Source organism: Salmo salar, chromosome 09 (genome assembly GCF_965601325.2).
Source record: "Salmo salar chromosome 09, fSalSal1, whole genome shotgun sequence".
In the NCBI taxonomy this organism is placed as follows: Eukaryota; Metazoa; Chordata; class Actinopteri; order Salmoniformes; family Salmonidae; genus Salmo; species Salmo salar.
The window spans coordinates 147,437,200-147,463,591 of NC_138299.1; the positions used below are offsets into that span (position 1 = coordinate 147,437,200).

Here is a 26,392-nt window from a genome sequence, read left to right on the forward strand (position 1 = left end):
TAAGGAATAGGCCTGTAACAGCTTTACACATTGCTATGCTAAATGTGGCATATGCTACCCTTTACATAGCATAGTATTTTTATATCATTCACATGTTCATTTTGCTTCTCTGCTTTAAAATAGACCAAATGCCTTTCCCAGTGAAATATGAATAGTACATCAATGTTCTGTCCTTACTGATGAGTTCAGAAAACTGTGACTAATATGGTCGGTTGCGTTGGCGTTGGTTCCGATCCTGTCATGTCATGCAGTGATTTATTTATTTTCTGTTTGTACTCCGGTAGGCTGCGCTGTGCCCGCGCATCCCTCCGCGCCCCTCACTCTCCGCGCCCCCCTCTACTGTGCTACTGCTCCAGCACCACTGCACGAGAGTAGATTTGAAGCACATTGCGGAGTGGAGGCTAGCTGAACGCGGACTACTGCTGCTGGACTGATTGGAGCGTTCCTTTACAACTTCTATGGATACTTCAAAGTAGCTAAGAGTTACGACAAAACGGATTTTACACAGAATGGAAGGGTAAGTTGTATTCGTTTCAAATGAATGAAAAATGTTGCTGCAGATATCGAGAGTGAAAGTCGGCTGCAGTAACCTAGTCATTCATTAGCTAGCAGCCGAGCTAGTCCTATTCATTAAACCCGATGATGAGTGAGTGAATGTGGTGCGGGGGCTTGCTTGGAATGCGGTAAACGGGCTTGGAAGGTTGCATTCGCAGGTTTTTAAACAGCACGGATGAGTTTGATGGGAGGGAAGGGGAGAGTATAGACCCGCTAAATATTAACAAATACAGCGGCGGCTTTTCATCAATATTTGCCCTCCAGCCCCCTCGCATTTGGATCTGTTGCTCGCTGATTTAAATGTATATGACAGGCTGGTCGATATTGTGCAGCGGGGAGGGTAGACACTCGTTGCTGGTTGCGACATTAGGGCACGGTTCCCCAGGGAACGCGAAAGGGAAAGTTGTTGGGAGGTTTTTTTCAGCGTATTTGTAATGGAGGAAATAGCTTTTCAAATGCCCAGGACAGTGTCCCAGCCATGAAGAAAGTTGCAAGCATGCGGGGTGAGAACTCAAGTCGGCGACGGTGCAAACCCCGACCAAGAAATATGACATCTCCGGCATTGTGTAGGAAGGAGCTGAAGAATCAAGTTGAACGATGCATCTACGGTGGTATACATCTGCACCGAACATAACCCCCAAATTAAATATCAGATAGTGTAAATGATAAATATGTCTAGATATATCCTATGTCACAGTAAATGATGGGGTGCAGGTGCATCTCGCTATAGCCCTACTCAACAAGAATACGGAACATGGCTCGTAATGGCAGGGAAATAGGGGACTTGACATGAAGAGTTTAATGTAGGGAAACGTGCTGTTTTGAAAGGAACCTAATGTAGTGTATGTATAGAATACAACCCATATAATTTCCTATTAATAATATACTCTGGTAGTAGCCTAACCTATGGTTTTGCAAAAGCCCACATAGCGGTGGGTTGTAAAGGGGCACTTGCGTGCGCGGCACTTAAATTATCTGGCAACATGGCTCGCTCTCTCTTCGGGAAATTTAAGTAAAAAGGTTGAGCTTGAAATGTTTTGCCTGCACCACGAAGCCCAGTGCCCCAGCAAATGACCATTGGCTTACACTGCAGCAAAGTATTGTTGAATGAATGGATCAATTGGTATTATCTTAGCCACGCTGTAAATATAAGCAGCGCACCCCACGGCTTGCCTGAGACTGGAATGTGGGCACCAATATAATAGACCATTCTTCACGAGCTGATGCATGGCTGTCCGGTCCAAAACGTTCTTCAAACCAATGTGTGAGTGAGTGACACCCTGAATATAATTGATGCTGGTTGGATACTTATATATGGACAATGCATCTATGACGTTAAGAATAATATTCAAAATGTATCTGCTGTCCAAATTGTTAGTATCCAAACTCAGCAGCCACACAATGGATGGACAAAGTACCGTTTAGTTATCGACGTGAGGCATGAAAATAGAAGTCCTGACGCACAGACGTCTGTCTGTCCATCTGCTTCGAGTACTCCGTGGGCGTTGAGCATGAAGAACACTAACGGTGTGTGTTTTAGCGCGCTCACTGGAAGGTGTTTTCCTGGCAGTTTTATGGTGGTTATAAGGGTTGTTATATTGTGGAAATATTAAATCCAGCCTTGTTTAGCCATATCAGCAGAATTGTGCCTACGGTTTTTGTGGCGGAGCCGCAATTATTCCTTAATTATCTATCAATTCACAATTTCTCTGGGAAAACGATCCTAATGCCATAGAGCATTGACATTGGACATATTTTGTTTAGACTAATAGGGTTACTTTGTGTCTCTGTGTGTGCAACAACTACGGTTTGGAATAGGGTTGGGATGTGGTTGTGTGCTTTCCTTTTGACTCTCTCTCTCTCTCTCTCTCTCTCTCTCTCTCTCTCTCTCTCTCTCTCTCTCTCTCTCTCTCTCTCTCTCTCTCTCTCTCTCTCTCTCTCTCTCTCTCCTCTCTCTCTCTGTGTGAGCGTGTGCGTTTTGCTTAGTGATCGCGGCTCCGCTCTCCAAGAGAGAGGAAGGGACACGGCGTCTCACCTTTCGGCGAGGCAGGCAGGGCAGGCCACCAAACAGCTGTCTGTTGCCTTGCTTCGTCGGGCTGCGTTACACCGCGCTGCTTCCCCCTCTGGTACCTCAACCTGTTTCCCCACACAGACACACAGTAATGTTGGTCTGATTTGAGCCATGCGGTGCTGGTGCTCTAAAGAAAAGTGAGATTCAGTGAATGACCTCTCCACCTCAGGTAGTTCAGTGGTAAGCAGCCTGCCAGTATTGACCTACAGATGCAGCCTCACAAGGAGAACTCACTCGGCCCCTCCTCTTCTCTTATTCTCCACTGCTCTCCCCTTCACTCTCCCCTCCACTCTATAGACTGGGCTAAAATTCTCACACCCGCCTCTCCTCCTCCTCTCTCTCTACTCCTAACCCCCCCTTCTCCAACTCCCCTCCCCTGCTCACTACTGCTCTAAAGACTGGGCTGAAATGCCTACACCTTCTCCCCCCTCTACTCCTCTTGACCCCCCTTACTTCATCCCTCTCTCTCCTTCATCCCTTGCTCGCGGGTCTCCTGGGGGTTGATGAGCGTCTGTTCGTGCCAAATGCCAACACTGTCTGGAGTGACCCCCCCCTTTCTCCCACTCTCAAGCTTCTCTCTCCCCCTCTTCTCTTCAGTGAGGAGGGGGATGGCAGCTGTTGTGTGCTGCTGTTTTGTCCCCTCTGTTTGTGCTATTGTGTGTGTGTGTGTGTGTGTGTGTGTGTGTGTGTGTGTGTGTGTGTGTGTGTGTGTGTGTGTGTGTGTGTGTGTGTGTGTGTGTGTGTGTGTGTGTGTGTGTGTGTGTGTGTGTGTGTGTGTGCGCACGCTACCGCGTTTGTGTCATTGTTCTCTGCAACTGCTGGAATGCACTTGAATGCTGTTCTGTCAATGTATGAGGTCCTCCAGATTCCCAAACGTATAGCCCACTTCTAATCTAAACATGGGCTATGGATCTTTATCCCCCACCAACTCTCTTTCTCTCTCTTTCACTCTCCTGCTACTTTTCCTACTCCTCATGTTCAACTCAATTTCAATGCTTTGAAAATGCTCTTAATAAGGTCCTATGTATGTACCAACATGTGAATACAATACAACAGTATCACTACACAGGTATAGGAGAGAGTTCATGTAAGTGTTATCCAGTAGGCTAATCTGACACTAGATCTTTGGCCAGAGGCACTTTTATTAATAGGAGATTGTCATGGCTGGAAGGTTTTGCGTTGCTCTGTAAGATATTATGAGTTCATGACTAAGCCCAAGGTTGTTCAGTAGTGGTTTGGTGTTTTGTTGACTTTTATGATTGGTGAGACTTCCAAGGAGACAGTGGCGATTGGCTCAGAATTATCTTCCTGTTTGTCGCCATTGGATTTGGCCAATGATCTTTCTGGGATGGCTTTCTGATCCAACACTCGACTGAGGTGTGACAGTGAAATGACAGCCAGACAAGAGTGTTTCATATCTGTTACATGGCATGTTACAAGAAGTGGCAAATGGTGTCAAATTCAATTGTAGCCAAAGGGAGTAAGCTATTATTTCCTTGTTGTTCAGTTGGCTGATTCTCATGTGATGGATGGCTTGGCTCTGTATGCGTCGCTGTGTGTGTGTGTGTGTGTGTGTGTGTGTGCGTGTGTAGAGTGTGTGTGTGTGTGTGTGTGTCTGTGTGTGGTTTGTGTGTGTGTGTTTGTGTGTGTGTGTGTGTGTTTGTTAGAGCCAGGTTATTGGTTTGCTTGTCATCTAGACTATGTAATAAGACTTTATGCAGCACTGTGCAATAGCCCTATTGGGAATGTGTGTCTGTGTGTCTTTCTCTGTGTGTGTCTTTCTCTCTGTGTGTGTGTGTGTGTGTGTCTGTGTGTGTGTGTGTGTGTGTGTGTGTGTGTGTGTGTGTGGTGTGTGTGTGTGTGTGTGTGTGTGTGTGTGTGTGTGTGTGTGTGTGTGTGTGTGTGTGTGTGTGTGTGTGTGTGTGTGTGTGTATCTGTCTGCGTGTGTGTATCTGTCTGTGTGTGTGTGTGTATCTGTCTGCGTGTGTGTATCTGTCTGTGTGTGTGTGTGTGTGTATGCCACTCCCTCCTCACCACAGAGTTTAATTTAAAAATCAGAGAGCACTGGTTTGGGAAAGTTCCCACCGCAGGGAATTGACTTTTGGACAGAGAAGCAGCGTACCTTACAATCTCCAAAGACAGGCCTGGTTAAATAATGATGCCTAAATTATATTAGCAGAGCTACAATTATTCACAAGTAATGACTTATGTCAGCTTTCCTATTGGCTTGGGGGAAAATAAATGAGAATGTTTAATTGATGTTTTCTGCTCACTCCGCCAGAAGTTCATCTCGCTGTGTGTGTTTGTGTGTGTGTGATTGTGTGTGTGTGAATGAGGAAGGTGTGTGTGTGCCTGACTGTGTATATGTGTGTGTGTGTGTGCTTTTGTGTATGTCTGTGTCTGCCTGTATGTGTGCTAGTGTGCGCGTGTGTGTGTGTGTGTGTGTGTGTGTATGTGTCTGCCTGTGTGTGTGTGCCTGTGTGAGAGTGTGTATAAGTGGAGAATTACAAAGGAGTAAAAAGGACTCCTCTCTATGTGTGAATAAATGGCACACTAAATGAATAGCAGTGGACATTGTTTAACATGACAAAGAGATTACTGGTAATTATTCCATTGACTGATTGTCGGTCAGGCCTTCTATAGAAAGGGTCTTTATTTGAATTACAGCAATTAATTTGCTGCTGTTGGACCTGATTGAGGAGTCCATCCATATCGTGGTATGTTCATTTCCTGGTGTGATGGATCATGAACGTTGGGGTCTTGCTGAGATGGAGGGAAGTAGAGAATGATAAAGAAGGAAATAAATGCATTGATGACAGTAATGTTGTTTAGTGTTATTCTTTGGGGTGTCCTCTAGGACTGAAGTGATAGGCTCTACCCTCATAGGCACGTTAAGTCAACTAGAAAGACTGAAGAGGATACTAATGAAGAGGGAACTGGGGAGTGTAGAGTATTGAAAGTGAAAACACACACTATGACTACTAGTCAGCATAATGCATAGACATTCCCCGGCCTTGCCACCCTAACCCAGTATCCAGCGTGTGTTGTAGTGCCAGTGGAGCGCTGTGCAGACAGCATGGCGTGACGTGATGCAGTGTTGCCCAAGCAAGCAGTATTCCTTACATGCACCTGGGTGCCCTGCCCTGTCATGCTGTGTGGAGCTCACTGGCTGACTGGCTGACTGACTGGCTGGCTGGTTGACTGACTGGCTGGCTGGTGCCAGGGCAGAATGGTATCAAGCCTCTCTGCCTCCATGACGTTGTGTGTCCCTGCCATCCTGATCATTGGAGCCGGTCCCTGTCCAATGTGTCTCTGGGGCAGAGGAGCGGTAGGGCAGGGGGACAGGGAGACAGGAGCAGGAGGGCAGGGGGACAGGGAGACAGGAGCAGGAGGGCAGGGGGACAGGGAGACAGGAGCAGGAGGGCAGGGGGACAGGGAGACAGGAGCAGGGGGACAGGGAGACAGGGAGACAGAGGAGCAGTAGGGCAGGGGGACAGGGAGACAGGAGCAGGGGGACAGGGAGACAGAGGAGCAGTAGGGCAGGGGGACAGGGAGACAGGAGCAGGGGGACAGGGAGACAGAGGAGCAGTAGGGCAGTGGGACAGGGAGACAGGGAGACAGGAGCAGGAGGGCAGGGAGACAGGGGGGCAGGGAGACAGGAGCAGGAGGGCAGGGGGACAGGGAGACAGGAGCAGGAGGGCAGGGGGACAGGGAGACAGGGGGGCAGGGAGACAGGAGCAGGAGGGCAGGGGGACAGGGAGACAGGGAGACAGAGGAGCAGGAGGGCAGGGGGACAGGGAGACAGGGAGACAGAGGAGCCTGAGGGCAGGGGGACAGGGAGACAGGGGGGCAGGGAGACAGGAGCAGGAGGGCAGGGGGACAGGGAGACAGAGGAGCAGGAGGGCAGGCGGACAGGGAGACAAGGGGACAGGGAGACAGGGAGACAGGGAGACAGAGGAGCAGGAGGGCAGGGGGACAGGGAGACAGGGGGACAGGGAGACAGGAGCAGGAGGGCAGGGGGACAGGGAGACAGAGGAGCAGTAGGGCAGGGAGACAGGGGGACAGGGAGAAAGGGGAGCAGTAGGGCAGGGGGACAGGGAGACAGAGGAGCAGTAGGGCAGGGAGACAGGGAGACAAGGGAGACAAGGGCAGGGGAGCAGGAGGGCAGGGGACAGGGAGACAGGGGCAGGAGGGCAGGGGGACAGGGAGACAGGGGAGCAGGTGGGCAGGGGGACAGGGAGACAGGAGCAGGAGGGCAGGGGGACAGGGGGACAGGGGAGCAGTAGGGCAGGGGGACAGGGAGACAGGGGCAGGGGAGCAGGAGGGCAGGGAGACAGGGAGACAAGGGCAGGGGAGCAGGAGGGCAGGGGACAGGGAGACAGGGGAGCAGGAGGGCAGGGAGACAGGGAGACAGGGGCAGGAGGGCAGGGGGACAGGGAGACAGGGGAGCAGGTGGGCAGGGGGACAGGGAGACAGGAGCAGGAGGGCAGGGGGACAGGGAGACAGGAGCAGGAGGGCAGGGGGACAGGGAGACAGGGGCATGGGAGCAGGAGGGCAGGGGGACAGGGGCAGGGGACAGGGAGACAGGGGAGCAGTAGGGCAGGGGGACAGGAGGACAGGGGAGCAGGAGGGCAGGGGGACAGGGGGACAGGGAGAAAGGGGAGCAGTAGGGCAGGGGGACAGGGAGACAGAGGAGCAGTAGGGCAGGGAGACAGGGAGACAAGGGAGACAAGGGCAGGGGAGCAGGAGGGCAGGGGACAGGGAGACAGGGGAGCAGGAGGGCAGGGAGACAGGGAGACAGGGGCAGGAGGGCAGGGGGACAGGGAGACAGGGGAGCAGGTGGGCAGGGGGACAGGGAGACAGGAGCAGGAGGGCAGGGGGACAGGGAGACAGGAGCAGGAGGGCAGGGGGACAGGGAGACAGGAGCAGGAGGGCAGGGGGACAGGGAGACAGGAGCAGGGGGACAGGGAGACAGGGAGACAGAGGAGCAGTAGGGCAGGGGGACAGGGAGACAGGAGCAGGGGGACAGGGAGACAGAGGAGCAGTAGGGCAGGGGGACAGGGAGACAGGAGCAGGGGGACAGGGAGACAGAGGAGCAGTAGGGCAGTGGGACAGGGAGACAGGGAGACAGGAGCAGGAGGGCAGGGAGACAGGGGGGCAGGGAGACAGGAGCAGGAGGGCAGGGGGACAGGGAGACAGGAGCAGGAGGGCAGGGGGACAGGGAGACAGGGGGGCAGGGAGACAGGAGCAGGAGGGCAGGGGGACAGGGAGACAGGGAGACAGAGGAGCAGGAGGGCAGGGGGACAGGGAGACAGGGAGACAGAGGAGCCTGAGGGCAGGGGGACAGGGAGACAGGGGGGCAGGGAGACAGGAGCAGGAGGGCAGGGGGACAGGGAGACAGAGGAGCAGGAGGGCAGGCGGACAGGGAGACAAGGGGACAGGGAGACAGGGAGACAGAGGAGCAGGAGGGCAGGGGGACAGGGAGACAGGGGGACAGGGAGACAGGAGCAGGAGGGCAGGGGGACAGGGAGACAGAGGAGCAGTAGGGCAGGGAGACAGGGGGACAGGGAGAAAGGGGAGCAGTAGGGCAGGGGGACAGGGAGACAGAGGAGCAGTAGGGCAGGGAGACAAGGGAGACAAGGGCAGGGGAGCAGGAGGGCAGGGGACAGGGAGACAGGGGCAGGAGGGCAGGGGGACAGGGAGACAGGGGAGCAGGTGGGCAGGGGGACAGGGAGACAGGAGCAGGAGGGCAGGGGGACAGGGGGACAGGGGAGCAGTAGGGCAGGGGGACAGGGAGACAGGGGCAGGGGAGCAGGAGGGCAGGGAGACAGGGAGACAAGGGCAGGGGGGCAGGGGACAGGGAGACAGGGGAGCAGGAGGGCAGGGAGACAGGGAGACAGGGGCAGGAGGGCAGGGGGACAGGGAGACAGGGGAGCAGGTGGGCAGGGGGACAGGGAGACAGGAGCAGGAGGGCAGGGGGACAGGGAGACAGGAGCAGGAGGGCAGGGGGACAGGGAGACAGGGGCATGGGAGCAGGAGGGCAGGGGGACAGGGGCAGGGGACAGGGAGACAGGGGAGCAGTAGGGCAGGGGGACAGGAGGACAGGGGAGCAGGAGGGCAGGGGGACAGGGGGACAGGGAGACAGGGGAGCAGTAGGGCAGGGGGACAGGGAGACAGGGGAGCAGTAGTGCAGGGGGACAGGGGAGCAGGAGGGCAGGGGGACAGGGAGACAGGGGAGCAGGAGGGCAGGGAGACAGGGAGACAGGGGAGCAGGAGGGCAGGGAGACAGGGGCAGGAGGGCAGGGGGACAGGGAGACAGGGGCAGGGGAGCTGGGGGGCCAGGGATGCAGGGATGGGGGAAGTAGTGCATGGAGACAGGGAAAGGGGGGCAGGCTGCAGTTTGGCCTATCAATCACACAGCAGACTGGACCAGCAGGGCACCACCAGCAGTGCAAGCATAGAGCTTTGAACAGCTATTAAATGACCGTTTCTTTTTCAGATGTAGGATTTATTTTGATCACCCTGTTGCAAGATAACTTTCCTGTAGTGTATTTGAGGTTTAAAATGGTTTCTGAAGTTTGTAATTTCCACTTTTTAATTTCAGACCTTTACCTTACGAAATATGTGTCAACCTCTACAAAAATGTCCATTAATTATATGTCAAATAATAATTCACATTTCCCGTTGCTGTAGAGTAATTATTTTGCTGTAGCAAACTGGCTAAAATTAAGATCCTACATCTGTAGCTTGCTACCGGTAAATTATTGTGTTTTTCCTTTGATTTCTTTCTTTGGCGGGGTGCAAAGGCCAGGTCCGTAGCTAAATATGAAGTCACCGATGTCCGGACCTCGTTAATGTTTTTGAATAATACAATAAATAAATAAAACATACTTATATTTTAGGCACGCTTTTGGGGTCTCAGCTTACTGTTGAGAGATACAATAGTAGAATACACAAGGTACAATTTAGAAACTTGGTTGTGCATCAGCAGGCTTTCTCTTGTTAAACAGCGCCTTCAGAAAGTATTCACACCCCTTGACTTATGCCACATTTTGTTGTGTTACAGCCTGAATTCAAAGTGGATTAAATCTTTTTTTTTTTCTTTCTCACCCATCTACACATTAAGCCGCAATATCAAAGTGAAAACATGTTTAGCTAATTCATTGAAAATGAAATATCTCATTTACATAAGTATTCATACCCCTGAGTCAATACTTTGTAGAAGCACATTTGGCAGCGATTACAGCTGTCTTTCTGGGTAAGTCTCTAAGTGCCTTCCACACCTGGATTGTGCAACATAAGTCCATTATTCTTTTCAAAATTCTTCAAGCTCTGTCAAATTGGTTGTTGATCATTGCTAGACAACCATTTTCAGGTCTTGCCATAGATTTTCAATTTCACTTACGTCTTCTACGTAAGCAACTCCAGTGTAGATTTGGCCTTGTGTTTTAGGTTATTGTCCTGCTGAAAGGTGAATTCATCTCCCGGTGTTTGTTAGAAAGCAGAATGAATCAGGTTTTCTTATAGGATTTTGACTGTGCTTAGCTCCATTCTGTAATTTTTTTATCCTGAAAAACTCCACAGTGCTTAACGATTACAATCATACCCATAACATGATGCAGCAACCACTATGCTTGAAAATATGGAGAATGGTACTCAGTAATGTATTGTATTGTATTTGTCCCAAACTTAGCACTTCATATTGAGGACAAAACATGTACTTATTTAGGTTTGCCATTACAAAGGGGTTGAATATTGACTCAAGACATTTTAGCTTTTCATTTTGAATGAATTTGTAAACATTTTTTAAAACATAATTCCACTTTGACATTATGGGGTATTGTGTGTAGGCCAGTGACATTTTTTTCTCTCAATTTAATCCATTTTAAATTCAGGCAGTAACACAACACAATGGGGGAAAGATCAAGTGGTGTGAATACTTTCTGAAGGCACTGTATTTCATTCACTGACAGTCACTCAATGAACCCAGAAGTATGATTTTTTTTAGAGTGGTAAATTAGTCTAGCTAGTCTAGCCAGCTACAGTTGAAGTCAGAAGTTTACATACACCTTAGCCAAATACATTTAAACTCAGTTTTTCACAATTCCTGACATTTAATCCTAGTAAAAAGTGCCTGTCTTAGGGTCAGTTAGGATCACCACTTTATTTTAAGAATGTGAAATGTCAGAATAATAGTAGAGAGAATGATTTATTTCAGCTTTTATTTCTTTCATCACATTCCCAATGGGTCAGAAGTTTACATACACTCAATTAGTATTTGGTAGCATTGCCTTTAAATTGTTTAACTTGGGCCAAACGTTTCGGGTAGCCTTCCACAAGCTTCCCACAATAAGTTGGGTGAATTTTAGCCATTCCTCCTGACAGAGCTGGTGTAACTGAGTCAGGCTTGTAGGCCTCCTTGCTCGCACACGCTTTTTCAGTTCTGCCCACACATTTTCTATGGGATTGAGGTCAGGGCTTTGTGATGGCCACTCCAATACCTTGACTTTCTTGTCCTTAAGCCATTTTGCCACAACTTTGGAAGTATGCTTGGGGTCATTGTCCATTTGGAAGACCCATTTGCGACCAAGCTTTAACTTCCTGACTGATGTTTTGAGATATTGCTTCAATATATCCACATAATTGTCCTCCTCATGCTGCCATCTATTTTGTGAAGTGCACCAGTCCCTCCTGCAGCAAAGCACCCCCACAGCATGATGCTGCCACCCACGTGCTTCACGGTTGGGATGGTGTTCTTCGGCTTGCAAGCCTCCCCCTTTTTCCTCCAAACATAAAAATGGTCATTATGGCCAAACAGTTATATTTTTGTTTCATGAGACCAGAGGACATTTCTCCAAAAAGTACGATCTTTGTCCCCATGTGCAGTTGCAAACCGTAGTCTGGCTTTTTTATGGCGGTTTTGGAGCAGTGGCTTCTTCCTTGCTGAGTGGCCTTTCAGGTTATGTCGATATCGGACTCGTTTTACTGTGGATACATATACTTTTGTACCTGTTTCCTCCAGCATCTTCACAAGGTCCTTTGCTTTTGTCCTGGGATTGATTTGCACTTTTCGCGCCAAAGTACGTTCATCTCTTGGAGACAGAATGCGTCTCCTTCCTGTGTGGTATGACGGCTGCGTGGTCCTATGTTGTTTATACTTGTGTACTATTGTTTGAACAGATGAACGTGTACCTTGAGGTGTTTGGAAATTGCTCCCAAGGATGAACCAGACTTGTGGAGGTTTACCATTTTTTTCTGAGTTCTTGGCAGATGTATTTTTATTTTCCCATGATGTCAAGCAAAGAGGCACTGAGTTTGAAGGTAGGCCTTGAAGTACATCCACAGGTACACCTCCAATTGACTCAAATTATATCAATTAGCCTGTCAGAAGCTTCTAAAGCCATGACATAATTTTCTGGAATTTTCCAAGCTGTTTAAAGGCACAGTCAACATAGTGTATGTAAACTTCTGACCCACTGGAATTCTGATACAGTGAATTATAATTGAAATAATCTGTCTGTAAACAATTGTTGGAAAAATGACTTGTGTCATCCACAAAGTAGATGTCCTAACTGACTTGCCAAAACTATAGTTTGTTAACAAGAAATTTGTGGAGTGGTTGAAAAACGAGTTTTAATGACTCCAATCTAAGTGTATGTACACTTCTGACTTCAACTGTGTCTAAACTTGTTGTAATCATGGCCGAAATACCGACCGGCACGCAGGGCAAGTGCCCAGGGGCCATGACCTCCAGGGGGCCCCCATTGATTTTGTTAGTCACTCTCACGCAGATATCAAATCAAATCAAGTCAAAGTTTATTTGTCACTTGCGCCTAATACAACCTTACAGTGAAATGCTTACTTACAGGCTCTAACCAATAGTGCGAAAAAAAAGGTATGTGTGTGTGTGTGTGTGTGTGTGTGTGTGTGTGTGTGTGTGTGTGTGTGTGTGTGTGTGTGTGTGTGTGTGTGTGTAGGTAAGTAAAGAAATAAAACAACAGTAAAAAGACATTTGAAAATAAGAGTAGCAAGGCTATATACAGACACCGGTTAGACAGGCTTATTGAGGTAGTATGTACATGTAGGTATGGTTAACCTCTATGGGCTAGGTGGGACGCTAGCGTCCCCCCCGTGGTGCACTCCATCAACAGCAGGTGCATTTCAAGAGCGGCAAATTTGAATCCAAATAAATGTCAAAATTCACATTTTTCAAACATACAACTATTTTACACCCTTTGAAAGATAAACATCTCCTTAATCTAACCACGTTTTACGATTTCAAAAAGGTTTTACGGCGAAAGCATAAATTTAGAGTATGTTAGGACAGTACATTTACAAGAGTTGTGTGTAATGTTTTGTCAATTCAAAGACAGGGTCACCAAAACCATAAAACCAGCTAAAATGATGCACTAACCTTTTACAATCTCCATCAGATGACACTCCTAGGACATTATGTTAGACAATGCATGCATTTTTAGTTCTATCAAGTTCATATTTATATCCAAAAACAGCGTTTTACTATGGCATTGATGTTGAGGAAATCGTTTCCCTCCAATAACCGGCAGTCAAGTCAACACCACAAATTAAATAATTAAAATTAGAAAACATTGGTAAAATATTATATTGTCATTTAAAGAATTATAGATTTACATCTCTTGAACGCAATCAACTTGCCAGATTTAAAAATAACCTTACTGGGAAATCACACTTTGCATGTTGGGGAGATCTAAAATCGAAAATACTATGTAAATAATCCATTACCTTTGATTCTCTTCATCAGATGTCACTTCCAGGTATCACAGGTCCATAACGAATGTAGTTTTGTTCAAAAAAGCTCATCATTTATGTCCAAAAATCTCCGTCTTGTTAGCACATGATCTAAGCCAGCCGGACTTCTCGTCATGAACAAGGGGAAAAAATATATTTACGTTCGTTCAAACATGTCAAACGTTGTATAGCATAAATCATTAGGGCCTTTTTTAACCAGAACATGAATAATATTCAAGGTGGACGAATGCATACTCTTTTATAACGTATTGGAACGAGGGTACCCAACATGAACTCGCGCGCCAGGTGTCTAATAGGCCATCATCGTTCCATGGCTCTTGTTCGGTCAGATCTCCCTCCAGAAGACTCAAAACACTTTGTAAAGGCTGGTGACATCTAGTGGAAGCAATAGGAAGTGCCAAAATATTCCTCAGCCCCTGTGTTTTTCAATGGGATAGGTTTAAAGGTAATACAACACATCAGGTATCCACTTCCTGTCAGAAAATATCTCAGGGTTTTGCCTGCCAAATGAGTTCTGTTATACTCACAGACACCATTCAAACAGTTTTAGAAACTTTAGAGTGTTTTCTATCCATATATAATAAGTATATGCATATTCTAGTTACTGGGTAGGATTAGTAACCAGATTAAATCGGGTACATTTTTTTTATCCAGCCGTGCAAATACTGCCCCCTAGCCCTAACAGGTTAAAGTTACTATGCATATATGATGAACAGAGAGTAGCAGTAGCGTATAAAGAGGGGTTGGCGGGTGGCGGGACACATTGCAGATAGCCCGGTTAGCCAATGTGCGGGAGCACTGGTTGGTCGGGCCAATTGAGGTAGTATGTACATATGTACATGAATGTATAGTTAAAGTGACTGTGCATGTATGATAAACAGAGATTAGCAGCAGCGTAAAAGAAGGGTTGGGGGGCACACAATGCAAATAGTCCGTTTAGCCATTTGATTACCTGTTCAGGAGTCTTATGGCTTGGGGGTAAAAAGTATTGAGAAGCCTTTTTGTCCTAGACATGGCACTCCAGTACCGCTTGCCATGCGGTAGTAGAGAGAACAGTCTATGACTGGGGTGGCTGGGGTCTTTGACAATTTTTAGGGCCTTCCTCTGACACCGCCTGGTGTAGAGGTCCTGGATGGCAGGCAGCTTTGCCCCAGTGATGTACTGGGCCGTACGCACTACCCTCTGAAGTGCCTTGCGGTCAGAGGCCGAGCAATTGCCTTACCAGGCGGTGATGCATCTGGTCAGGATGCTCTCGATGTTGCAGCTGTAGAACCTTTTGAGGATCTCAGGACTCATGCCAAATCTTTTTAGTTTCCTGAGGGGGAATAGGCTTTGTCGTGCCCTCTTCACGACTGTCATGGTGTATTTGGACCATTCTAGTTTGTTGTTGATGTGGATACCAAGGAATTTGAAGCTCTCAACCTGCTCCACTACAGCCCCGTCGATGAGAATGGGGACGTGCTCGGTGCTCCTTTTCCTGTAGTCCACAATCATCTCCTTAGTGTTGGTTATGTTGAGGGATAGGTTGTTATTCTGGCACCACCCGGCCAGGTCTCTGACCTCCTCCCTATAGGCTGTCTCGTCGTTGTCGGTGATCAGGCCTACCACTGTTGTGTCGTCTGCAAACTTAATGATGGTGTTGGAGTCGTGCCTGGCCATGCAGTCGTGGGTGAACAGGGAGTACAGGAGGGGACAGAGCACGCACCCCTGGGGAGCTCCAGTGTTGAGGATCAGTGTCACGCTCTGACCATAGAGAGCCCTTTGTTCTCTATGGTGTAGTAGGTCAGGGCGTGACTAGGGGGTGTTCTAGTTTATATTTTCTATGTTGGTGTTTTGTATGGTTCCCAATTAGAGGCAGCTGGTAATCGTTGCCTCTAATTGGGGATCATATTTAGGTAGCTGTTTTTCCACCTGTGTTTGTGGGATATTGTTTTGAGTGAGTACATGTAGCACCACTGATGTCACGGTCCGTTGTTTGTTTCTTGTTTTGTTTGAAAGTTTCACTAAAATAAAGATGTGGAACGTTAATCACGCTGCGCCTTGGTCCGTCTCTCCACACAACCGTGACAATCAGTGTGGCAGATGTGTTGCTCCCTACCCTCACCACCTGGGGGCGGCCGTCAGGAAGTCCAGGATCCAGTTGCAGAGGGAGGTGTTTAGTCCCAGGTTCCTTAGCTTAGTGATGAGCTTTGAGGGTACTATGGTGTTGAACGCTGAGCTGTAGTCAATGAATAGCATTCTCACATAGGTGTTCCTTTTGTCCAGGTGGGAAAGGGCAGTGTGGAGTGCAATAGAGATTGCATCATCTGTGGATCTGTTTGGGCGGTATGCAAATTGGAGTGGGTCTAGGGTTTCTGGGATAATGGTGTTGATGTGAGCCATGACCAGCCTTTCAAAGCACTTCATGGCTACGGACGTGAGTGCTACAGGTCTGTAGTCATTTAGGCAGGTTGCCTTTGTGATCTTGGGCACAGGGACTATGGTGGTCTGCTTGAAGCATGTTGGTATTACAGACTCAATCAGGGACATGTTGAAAATGTCACTGAAGACACCTGCCAGTTGGTCAGTACATGCCCGGAGCACACGTCCTGGTAATCCGTCTGGCCCCGCAGCCTTGTGTATGTTGACCTGTTTAAAGGTCTTACTCACGTCGGCTACGGAGAGCGTGATCACACATGATGCTCTCATGCATGCCTCAGTGTTGCTTGCCTCGAAGCGAGCATAGAAGTGATTTAGCTCGTCTGGTAGGCTCAAAAGTTGATAGAGATTTGGTAGAACTGATTTAACCTGTTAGGGCTAGGGGGCAGTATTGACACGGCTGGATAAAAAACATACCCGATTTAATCTGGTTACCACTCCTAACCAGTAACTAGAATATGCATATACTTATTACATATGGATAGAAAACACCCTAGATCAAGGGACACTGGGCTTATGCGCGTGACCCGACCGCCCCCGCCTTTGGGATTCTTTCCTCTGTTTGCCGAAAAAGAGATTCCCTGTCGGAATATTATCGCTTTTCTACGAGAAAAAATTGATTTTAAACAGCGGTTGACATGCTTCGAAGTACGGTAATGGAATATTTAGAATTTTATTGTCACGAATTGCGCCATGCGCGCGACACTTCTTTACTATTTCGGATAGTGTCTGGAACGCACGAACAAAACGCCGCTATTCGGATATAACGATGGATTATTTTGGACCAAACCAACATTTGTTATTGAAGTAGCAGTCCTGGGTGTGCATTCTGACGAAGACAACAAAAGGTAATCAAACTTTTATAATAGTAAATATGATTATGGTGAGTGCTAAACTTGCCGGGTGTCTAAATAGCTAGCCCGTGATGCCTGGGCTATGTACTTAGAATATTGCAAAATGTGCTTTCACCAAAAAGCTATTTTAAAATCGGACATATCGAGTGCATAGAGGAGGTCTGTATCTATAATTCTTAAAATAATTGTTATGCTTTTTGTGAACGTTTATCGTGAGTAATTTAGTAAAATGTTAGCGAATTCCCCGGAAGTTTGCGGGGGGTATGCTAGTTCTGAACGTCACATGCTAATGTAAAAAGCTGGTTTTTGATATAAATATGAACTTGATTGAACAAAACATGCATGTATTGTATAACATAATGTCCTAGGGTTGTCATCTGATGAAGATCATCAAAGGTGAGTGCTGCATTTAGCTGTCTTCTGGGTTTTGGTGACATTATATGCTTGCTTGAAAAATGGGTGTCTGATTATTTCTGGCTTGGTACTCTGCTGACATAATCTAATGTTTTGCTTTCGTTGTAAAGCCTTTTTGAAATCGGACAGTGTGGTTAGATTAACGAGAGTCTTGTCTTTAAATAGCTGTAAAATAGTCATATGTTTGAGAAATTGAAGTAATAGGATTTTTAAGGTTTTGAAAATCGCGCCACAGGCTGCCAGTGGCTGTTACGCAAGCGTCCCACCTAGCCCATAGAGGTTAAGTGTCCCTGCATTAAAGTCTCCGGCCACTAGGAGCGCCGCCTCTATCATATCAACATGGCATAAGTCAAGGCACAATATGTAGAATTGCAGGAAATTAGCTGTTAATAATTAAACTGCAACAACAACAAAAAAGTTATGTAAAGCAAACGTATTTGTTTACCTTGTTAATAAAACAAAATTTATGCTAACAGATCCCTCTGTATGTATTAAATTATAGTTTTAATCACCAATCCCGGTGCTTAGTTAACCTGTTGGGGGTAGGGGGCAGTATTGACACGGCCGGATAAAAAACGTACCCGATTTAATCTGGTTACTACTCCTGCCCAGTAACTAGAATATGCATATCATTATTGGCTTTGGATAGAAAACACTCCAACGTTTCTAAAACTGTTTGAATGGTGTCTGTGAGTATAACAGAACTCAAATGGCAGGTCAAAACCTGAGAGATTCCTTTACAGGAAGTGGCCTGTCTGACCATTTATTGGCTTTCTTTGACATCTCTTTCCAAAACTTAGGATCTCTGCGGTAACGTGACACTTCCCACGGCTCCAATAGGCTCTCAGAGCCCGGGAAAAACCTGAATGTCGTCATTCCAGCCCCAGGCTGAAACACATTATCGCCTTTCTCAAGTGGCCGATCAAGGGACAGTGGGCTTAGGCACGTGCACTGGCCGCCCCCGTCTTTCTGTTTTTTCCTCTGTTTACCGAAAAGGAGATTCCCGGTCGGAATATTATCGCTTTTTTACGAGATAAATTGCATAAAAATTTATTTTAAACAGAGGTTGACATGCTTCGAAGTACGGTAATGGAATATTTAGAATTTTTTTTTCACGAATTGCGCCATGCTCGTAACCCTGATTTACCATTTGAGCTATACATTCTAGAACGCTGGTGTTGAGCTATATATTCTAGAATGCTGGTGTTGAGCTATAGATTCTAGAACGCTGGTGTTGAGCTATATATTCTAGAATGCTGGTGTTGAGCTATAGATTCTAGAATGCTGGTGTTGAGCTATAGACTCTAGAATGCTGGTGTTGAGCTATAGATTCTAGAACACTGAATTTGAGCTATAGATTCTAGAACGCTGATGTTGAGCTATAGATTCTAGAACGCTGGTGTTGAGCTATATATTCTAGAATGCTGGTGTTGAGCTATAGATTCTAGAATGCTGATGTTGAGCTATAGATTCTAGAACACTGGTGTTGAGCTATAGATTCTAGAACGCTGGTGTTGAGCTATAGATTCTAGAACGCTGGTGTTGAGCTATATATTCTAGAATGCTGGTGTTGAGCTATAGATTCTAGAACGCTGGTGTTGAGCTATAGATTCCAGAACACTGATGTTGAGCTATAGATTCTAGAACACTGGTGTTGCTAACGACAATAACAAAGGGCCACCAGTGTTTTTTGAGCGCGTTTGGCTCGATGATGCAGTGTCCGACAAGCTGCTATTAACTTCTGCTCTTTTTGTTCAAACATGACTACTCAATCAACCTTGGCCATTCCTTCCTTCTCTGAACCGTAGATTCATTCAATTTTTTGATAGATGTTGTTGTTTAGAGCAAGAGACCTTGTCGCCCGGAAATGGGAAAATTGTCCATTTAAAGTGTAGCGTGGGGTTGGGATCGATAGCTCGTTAGAACGCCGTTTGATGAGCTTCCGTGGGGAAGGTAATTCAGCTATAAACCGTCTGGAATGGATTCAGTGCCCCACCACTTTCTCTTCTCTCTCTCTCTCTCTCTTCTCTCTCTCTCTCTCTCTCTCTCTCTCTCTCTCTCTCTCTCTTTCCCTCCCTCTCTCTTTCCCTCCCTCTCTCTTTCCCTCCCTCTCTCTTTCTCTCTCCTTTTCGTTCCCTCTCTCTTTCCTTCCCTCTCTCTTTCCTTCCCTCTCCCTCTCTCTTTCCTTCCCTCTGCCTCTCTCTTTCCCTCTCCCTCTCTTTCCCTCCCTCTCTCTTTCCCTCTCTCTTTCCCTCTCCCTCTCTCTTTCCCTCTCCTTCTCTCTATCCCTCTCCTTCTCTCTTTCCCTCTCCCTCTCTTTCCCTCCCTCTCTCTTTCCCTCCATCTCTCTTTCTAGCTGCAAAAAGCTTGAAAAAAAAGCATTGATTGGTTGCGCATTCTTTCTCTTTACTGGCCTGCTGCTGCTCAGACAAGGGGAGATGAGATAAACTGATTGTGTGTGTTTGTGACTGTGTGTGTTTCCTCACTACTAGTTCCCTTGGGGCAGTGAGTAGCAGGCCTGTACAGACCTACAGGAGCAGAGATTGCTCAGTCAGCCAGTCTACCTACCTCGGTGTCTTTGTGTTAGCTGTTAGCTGGTGCTGTGTCTGCCAGTTCGTCTAGGTTTCTTTAACAATGTGTGGGTATTCTGGGTAGGTTACTTACTGTACATGGGACTTTAAATTTGTGTCAGTGATTGTTAATGCAAGTTTGTTTGCTCTACCTCATTGGCTTACAATAATGGGTGTGTCTATGTGTGTGTCAGGATGTCTATCTGCAGTGTGTGTGTGGGGTGTGTGTGTGTGTGTGTGTGTGTGTGTGTGTGTGTGTGTGTGTGTGTGTGTGTGTGTGTGTGTGGTGTGTGTGTGTGTGTGTGTGTGTGTGTGTGTGTGTGTGTGTGTGTGTGTGTGTGAGACGCTGTGGGAGTGGAAGCTCTGTAAACACAGAAGCTTCCTAGTGTTAGCTGGAACAGTAATTGACTTCAGCACTGTGTTATTGTAGTGGGGCAGCAAGTCCTGTCAGGTCCTCACTGATCAAACTATTACTGATCCTACTGGTACGTCTACAACAACTAGCACAGAGAGAGAGAGAGAGAGAGAGAGAGAGAAATGGGGGGTGAGAGCCAGGGATAGTGTAGGGGAGAGGTAGAGTGAGGGGTCGGGCGAGAGGGGAAGCGGTAGTGAGTAGGAAAGTGAGAGGTAGAGAGAGAAAGAGAAAGAGAGAGAGGCAAGGCTTATGAGGGGAAGTGTGTGGCAGAGGTAAAGAGAGAGATTCTGAGAGAGCATTATAGAAAAAGAGAGTAAGAGAGAGTCAAAGCTGCTCGGTCATGGAAAACGATTTCATGAAGCTCCCGACGACTTTGCGTCCAGAGTCAGTTTGGAACGCGGTAGTGAGTGTTGATACCAAGGACAGATTATTTTTTATACGCTTCATCACACGGCGGTCCCGTTCTGGGAGCTTGTGTGGCCTACCACTTCGCGGCTGAGCCGTTGTTGCTCCTAGATGTTTCCACTTCACAATGACAGCACTTAAAGCTGACCGGGGAAGCTTTAGCAGGGCAGAAATTGTTGGAAAGGTGGTATCCTATGACGGTGCCACGTTGAAAGTCACTGAGCTCTTCAGTAAGGCCATTCTACAGTACTGCCAATGTTTGTCTCTGGAGATTGTATGGCTGTGAGCGGGTGTGGCTGAAATAGCAGAATCCACTAATTGAAGGAGTGTCCACATACTTTTGTATATATAGTGTATCTGTGCGTGAGCAATTGATGGAGTGAGTTGCTTGTATGTGTGCTGGAATATCAGTGTGTGTAGTGTGTAGAGCCCTGCATAAGAATAACATACAAAGGTCCACTCAGATAGTCCATGTAACCATTTTGAAAGTATTCTGTTAGCTATTTAGCAGTCTTATGGCTTGGGGACAGAAGCTGTTCAGGAGCCTGTTGGTGACAGACTTAATGCACTGGTACCGCTTGCCATGCTGAAGTTGAGCGACATGGCTCAGACTCGTTCAGTCTGACATATGGATCGTTTGAGTCATGTCCAGGTGTTGTTTTGTCATGTGGCTGTCCCTTTTCATTCATCAGTTTAAGTTTAATGTGTCGCTGTGATCTTTCTAGGTCACATACAGGTAAGTAAATGGTTAAATGTGCAGGGTGACACACACACACTCACTTTTGCTTCTCGTCGGACGGGTGCAATTATGCAATGGACCATCGTCCAGGAGCACTCTCCTTCTCTCTCTCTCTCTCTCTCTCTCTCTCTCTCTCTCTCTCTCTCTCTCTCTCTCTCTCTCTTTGTCTCTTCCCCTTCCTAGGCCTGTGTTCAGTGAGAGAGTAAACATTGTCTGGTGTGGTGCAGGCAGCAGGAAGGCCTATCTGGGGCAGCCCGTCACACTTCAACTGCTCCTGTCACAAACCCTCCTCTCCCCTCCTCTCACCTGCTCTCCCCTGCTCTCCCCTCCTATCCCCTGCTCTCCCCTCCTCTCCCCTGCTCTCCCCTCCTCTCCCCTGCTCTCCCCTCCTCTCCCCTCCTCTCCCCTGCTCTCCCCTCCTCTCCCCTGCTCTCCCCTCCTCTCCCCTCCTCTCACCTGCTCTCCCCTGCTCTCCCCTCCTATCCCCTGCTCTCCCCTCCTCTCCCCTGCTCTCCCCTCCTCTCCCCTGCTCTCCTCTCCCCTCCTCTCCCCTGCTCTCCCCTCCTCTCCCCTCCTATCCCCTCCTCCTCTTCTCTCTCCCAGCCCCTCCTCTTCTCTCTGTCAGCCCCTCCTCCTCTTCTTTCTGCCAGTCCCTCGCCCTCTTCACTCTGCCAGCCCCTCCTCCTCTTCACTCTGCCAGCCCCTCCTCCTCTTCACTCTGCCAGCCCCTCCTCCTCTTCACTCTGCCAGCCCCTCCTCCTCTTCACTCTGCCAGCCCCTCCTCATCTTCACTCTGCCAGCCCCTCCTCTTCACTCTGCCAGCCCCTCCTCCTCTTCACTCTGCCAGCCCCTCCTCCTCTTCACTCTGCCAGCCCCTCCTCCTCTTCACTCTGCCAGCCCCTCCTCCTCTTCACTCTGCCAGCCCCTCCTCATCTTCACTCTGCCAGCCCCTCCTCTTCACTCTGCCAGCCCCTCCTCCTCTTCACTCTGCCAGCCCCTCCTCATCTTCACTCTGCCAGCCCCTCCTCTTCACTCTGCCAGCCCCTCCTCCTCTTCACTCTGCCAGCCCCTCCTCCTCTTCACTCTGCCAGCCCCTCCTCCTCTTCACTCTGCCAGCCCCTCCTCCTCTTCACTCTGCCAGCCCCTCCTCCTCTTCACTCTGCCAGCCCCTCCTCCTCTTCACTCTGCCAGCCCCTCCTCATCTTCACTCTGCCAGCCCCTCCTCCTCTTCACTCTGCCAGCCCCTCCTCCTATTCTGACTCTTCTTCTCTCTGTCCTCCCCCTCTACTCCTTCTCTCCCATCAGATAATGGCTTATGCCATGGTCCCCCTATCACTGAAGCTGTGAGGAATCACTTTAGGAAGTGGACATGGAGGTGTGTGTGTGGGGGGACCAGGCAAGACCAGCCAAGGCCAGAGCTCTACTCTAATCAGTCCCCAGAGGGTTGTGTAGCGTTGCTCCTTCTGACAGTGGTAAAAACCCCTCTCTCTCCACACACACACACACACACACACACACACACACACACACACACACACACACACACACACACACACACACACACACACACACAGTCTTGTACAGCTAATATTGTGGGGACACACAATTCAGTCCCATTCAAAATCCTATTTTCCCTAACCCCTAAACATAACCTATACTCTTACCCTAACCTTAACCCTAACCCTAACCTTAACCTAATAATCTAACCTTAACCCTAAACCTAACCCTAGCTCCTAACCCTAACACTAATTCTAACCCTTACACTAATTCTAACCCTTACACTAATTCTAACCGTAACCCTAAGCCCTTCTCTCCACCTTTTTAATATAGTCTACCTCTCTGGCTTTGATTCTGCTAAATGGATTTTTGAACAGGCACATACGGAGCCTTGCATATTTGTTCATACTGGTCAGGAGATGATTTAAGAGAGCTGTGGTTGTGATATAGCCTAGCTTTGCTGATGGATCTAACTCAACTCTGCAAAATGTACAATGGAGCTAGCTAGCGCTTTGCTACTAAGTTCTAACCATGAAGAATCTAAGCTACTGCTTGGTTAACCATAAACAATTTTAGTAGCGCTATGCTAACGATGATGAAGCCATAATGCTGCATGTTAATGGGAAAAGGGATTTAACTAGCATGATGCTAACGGTTTCGATCTCATCACGATCTGTGAGAGAGTTAGAGCAAAGTGTTCAATAAGCTGAACTAGCAGTAGGTTAGCCATAATGGATCTGAACTAGCAGTTGGTTAGCCATGATGGATCTGAACTAGCAGTAGATTAGCAATAATGGATCTGAACTAGCAGCCGTAATGGACCTGAACTAGCAGTAGGTTAGCCACAATGGATCTGAACTAGGTTAGCCATAATGGATCTGAACTAGGTTAGCCATAATGGATCTGAACAAGCAGTAGGTTAGCCATAATGGATCTGAACTAGGTTAGCCATGATGGATCTGAACTAGGTTAGCCATAATGGATCTGAACAAGCAGTAGGTTAGCCATAATGGATCTGAACTAGCAGTAGATTAGCAATAATGGATCTGAACTAGCAGCCGTAATGGACCTGAACTAGCAGTAGGTTAGCCACAATGGATCTGAACTAGGTTAGCCATAATGGATCTGAACTAGGTTAGCCATAATGGATCTGAACTAGGTTAGCCATAATGGATCTGAACTAGGTTAGCCATAATGGATCTGAACTAGCAGTAGGTTAGCCGTAATGGATCTGAACTAGGTTAGCCACAATGGATCTGAACTAGGTTAGCCATAATGGATCTGAACTAGGTTAGCCATAATGGATCTGAACTAGCAGTAGATTAGCCGTAATGGATCTGAACTAGCAGTAGGTTAGCCGTAATGGATCTGAACTAGCAGTAGGTTAGCCATAATGGATCTGAACTAGGTTAGCCATGATGGGTCTGAACTAGGTTAGCCATGATGGATCTGAACTAGGTTAGCCATAATGGATCTGAACTAGCAGTAGGTTAGCCATAATGGATCTGAACTAGGTTAGCCATGATGGGTCTGAACTAGGTTAGCCATGATGGATCTGAACTAGGTTAGCCATGATGGATCTGAACTAGGTTAGCCATAATGGATCTGAACTAGCAGTAGGTTAGCCATAATGGATCTGAACTAGGTTAGCCATGATGGATCTGAACTAGGTTAGCCATAATGGATCTGAACTAGGTTAGCCATAATGGATCTGAACAAGCAGTAGGTTAGCCATAATGGATCTGAACTAGCAGTAGATTAGCAATAATGGATCTGAACTAGCAGTTGGTTAGCCATGATGGATCTGAACTAGCAGTAGATTAGCAATAATGGATCTGAACTAGCAGCCGTAATGGACCTGAACTAGCAGTAGGTTAGCCACAATGGATCTGAACTAGGTTAGCCATAATGGATCTGAACTAGGTTAGCCATAATGGATCTGAACTAGGTTAGCCATAATGTATCTGAACTAGCAGTAGGTTAGCCGTAATGGATCTGAACTAGGTTAGCCATGATGGATCTGAACTAGGTTAGCCATAATGGATCTGAACTAGGTTAGCCATAATGTATCTGAACTAGCAGTAGGTTAGCCGTAATGGATCTGAACTAGCAGTAGGTTAGCCGTAATGGATCTGAACTAGGTTAGCCATGATGGATCTGAACTAGGTTAGCCATAATGGATCTGAACTAGGTTAGCCATAATGGATCTGAACTATTAGTAGGTTAGCCGTAATGGATCTGAACTAGCAGTAGGTTAGCCATAATGGATCTGAACTAGGTTAGCCATAATGGATCTGAACTAGGTTAGCCATAATGGATCTGAACTAGCAGTAGGTTAGCCGTAATGGATCTGAACTAGCAGTAGGTTAGCCGTAATGGATCTGAACTAGGTTAGCCATGATGGGTCTGAACTAGGTTAGCCATGATGGATCTGAACTAGGTTAGCCATAATGGCTCTGAACTAGCAGTAGGTTAGCCGTGATGGATCTGAACTAGCAGTAGGTTAGCCATAATGGATCTGAACTAGCAGTAGGTTAGCCGTGATGGATCTGAACTAGCAGTAGGTTAGCCGTGATGGATCTGAACTAGCAGTAGGTTAGCCATAATGGATCTGAACTAGCAGTAGGTTAGCCGTAATGGATCTGAACTAGCAGTAGGTTAGCCGTAATGGATCTGAACTAGCAGTAGGTTAGCCGTAATGGATCTGAACTAGCAGTAGGTTAGCCATAATGGATCTGAACTAGGTTAGCCATGATGGATCTGAACTAGGTTAGCCATGATGGATCTGAACTAGGTTAGCCATAATGGATCTGAACTATTAGTAGGTTAGCCGTAATGGATCTGAACTAGCAGTAGGTTAGCCGTAATGGATCTGAACTAGCAGTCGGTTAGCCGTAATGGATCTGAACTAGCAGTCGGTTAGCCGTAATGGATCTGAACTAGCAGTCGGTTAGCCATAATGGATCTGAACTAGCAGTCGGTTAGCCATAATGGATCTGAACTAGCAGTAGATTAGCCGTAATGGATCTGAACTAGCAGTAGGTTAGCCGTAATGGATCTGAACTAGCAGTAGTTTAGCCGTAATGGATCTGAACTAGCAGTAGATTAGCCGTAATGGATCTGAACTAGCAGTAGTTTAGCCGTAATGGATCTGAACTAGCAGTAGATTAGCCGTAATGGATCTGAACTAGCAGTAGGTTAGCTGTAATAGATCTGAACTAGCAGTAGGTTAGCCGTAATGGATCTGAACTAGCAGTAGATTAGCCGTAATGGATCTGAACTAGCAGTAGGTTAGCCGTAATGGATCTGAACTAGCAGTAGTTTAGCCGTAATGGATCTGAACTAGCAGTAGGTTAGCCGTAATGGATCTGAACTAGCAGTAGGTTAGCCGTAATGGATCTGAACTAGCATTGGGCTAAAAGTGATGAACCAGATAGAAAGATTTTGCAAAGAAATTTTGAGACAATAGTTTTTGCTACTAGTGTCTGGTCCTGAAATAGTGTTGAATCATTAACAGTACTGTATCAGTTTCTGAATGTATTCCAAATAGCACTTGTGTTATTATAAATTAGCAGTTTGAATGGAACATTTTATGCCAAACAAGCATTTTTTTTTAAGTACCAGACTTCTCCTTCCTCTGAATTCCCCACTGCACAGTCACACCCA

The 26,392-nt window shown here is 47.3% G+C and overlaps 1 protein-coding gene across 5 annotated transcripts in view; it reads left to right on the forward strand.

The window, feature by feature from the left end:
• The first annotated feature begins 365 nt into the window (after positions 1-365).
• LOC106613153 (protocadherin Fat 3) overlaps positions 366-26,392 on the forward strand; it is a 356,089-nt gene continuing 330,062 nt past the window's right edge. For all 5 annotated transcript variants that reach the window (XM_082956408.1, XM_082956409.1, XM_082956411.1 and 2 more), the window contains exon 1: positions 366-517. The gene's annotated coding sequence lies outside the window, so the exon portion shown is untranslated. The remainder of the gene's footprint in view (positions 518-26,392) is intronic.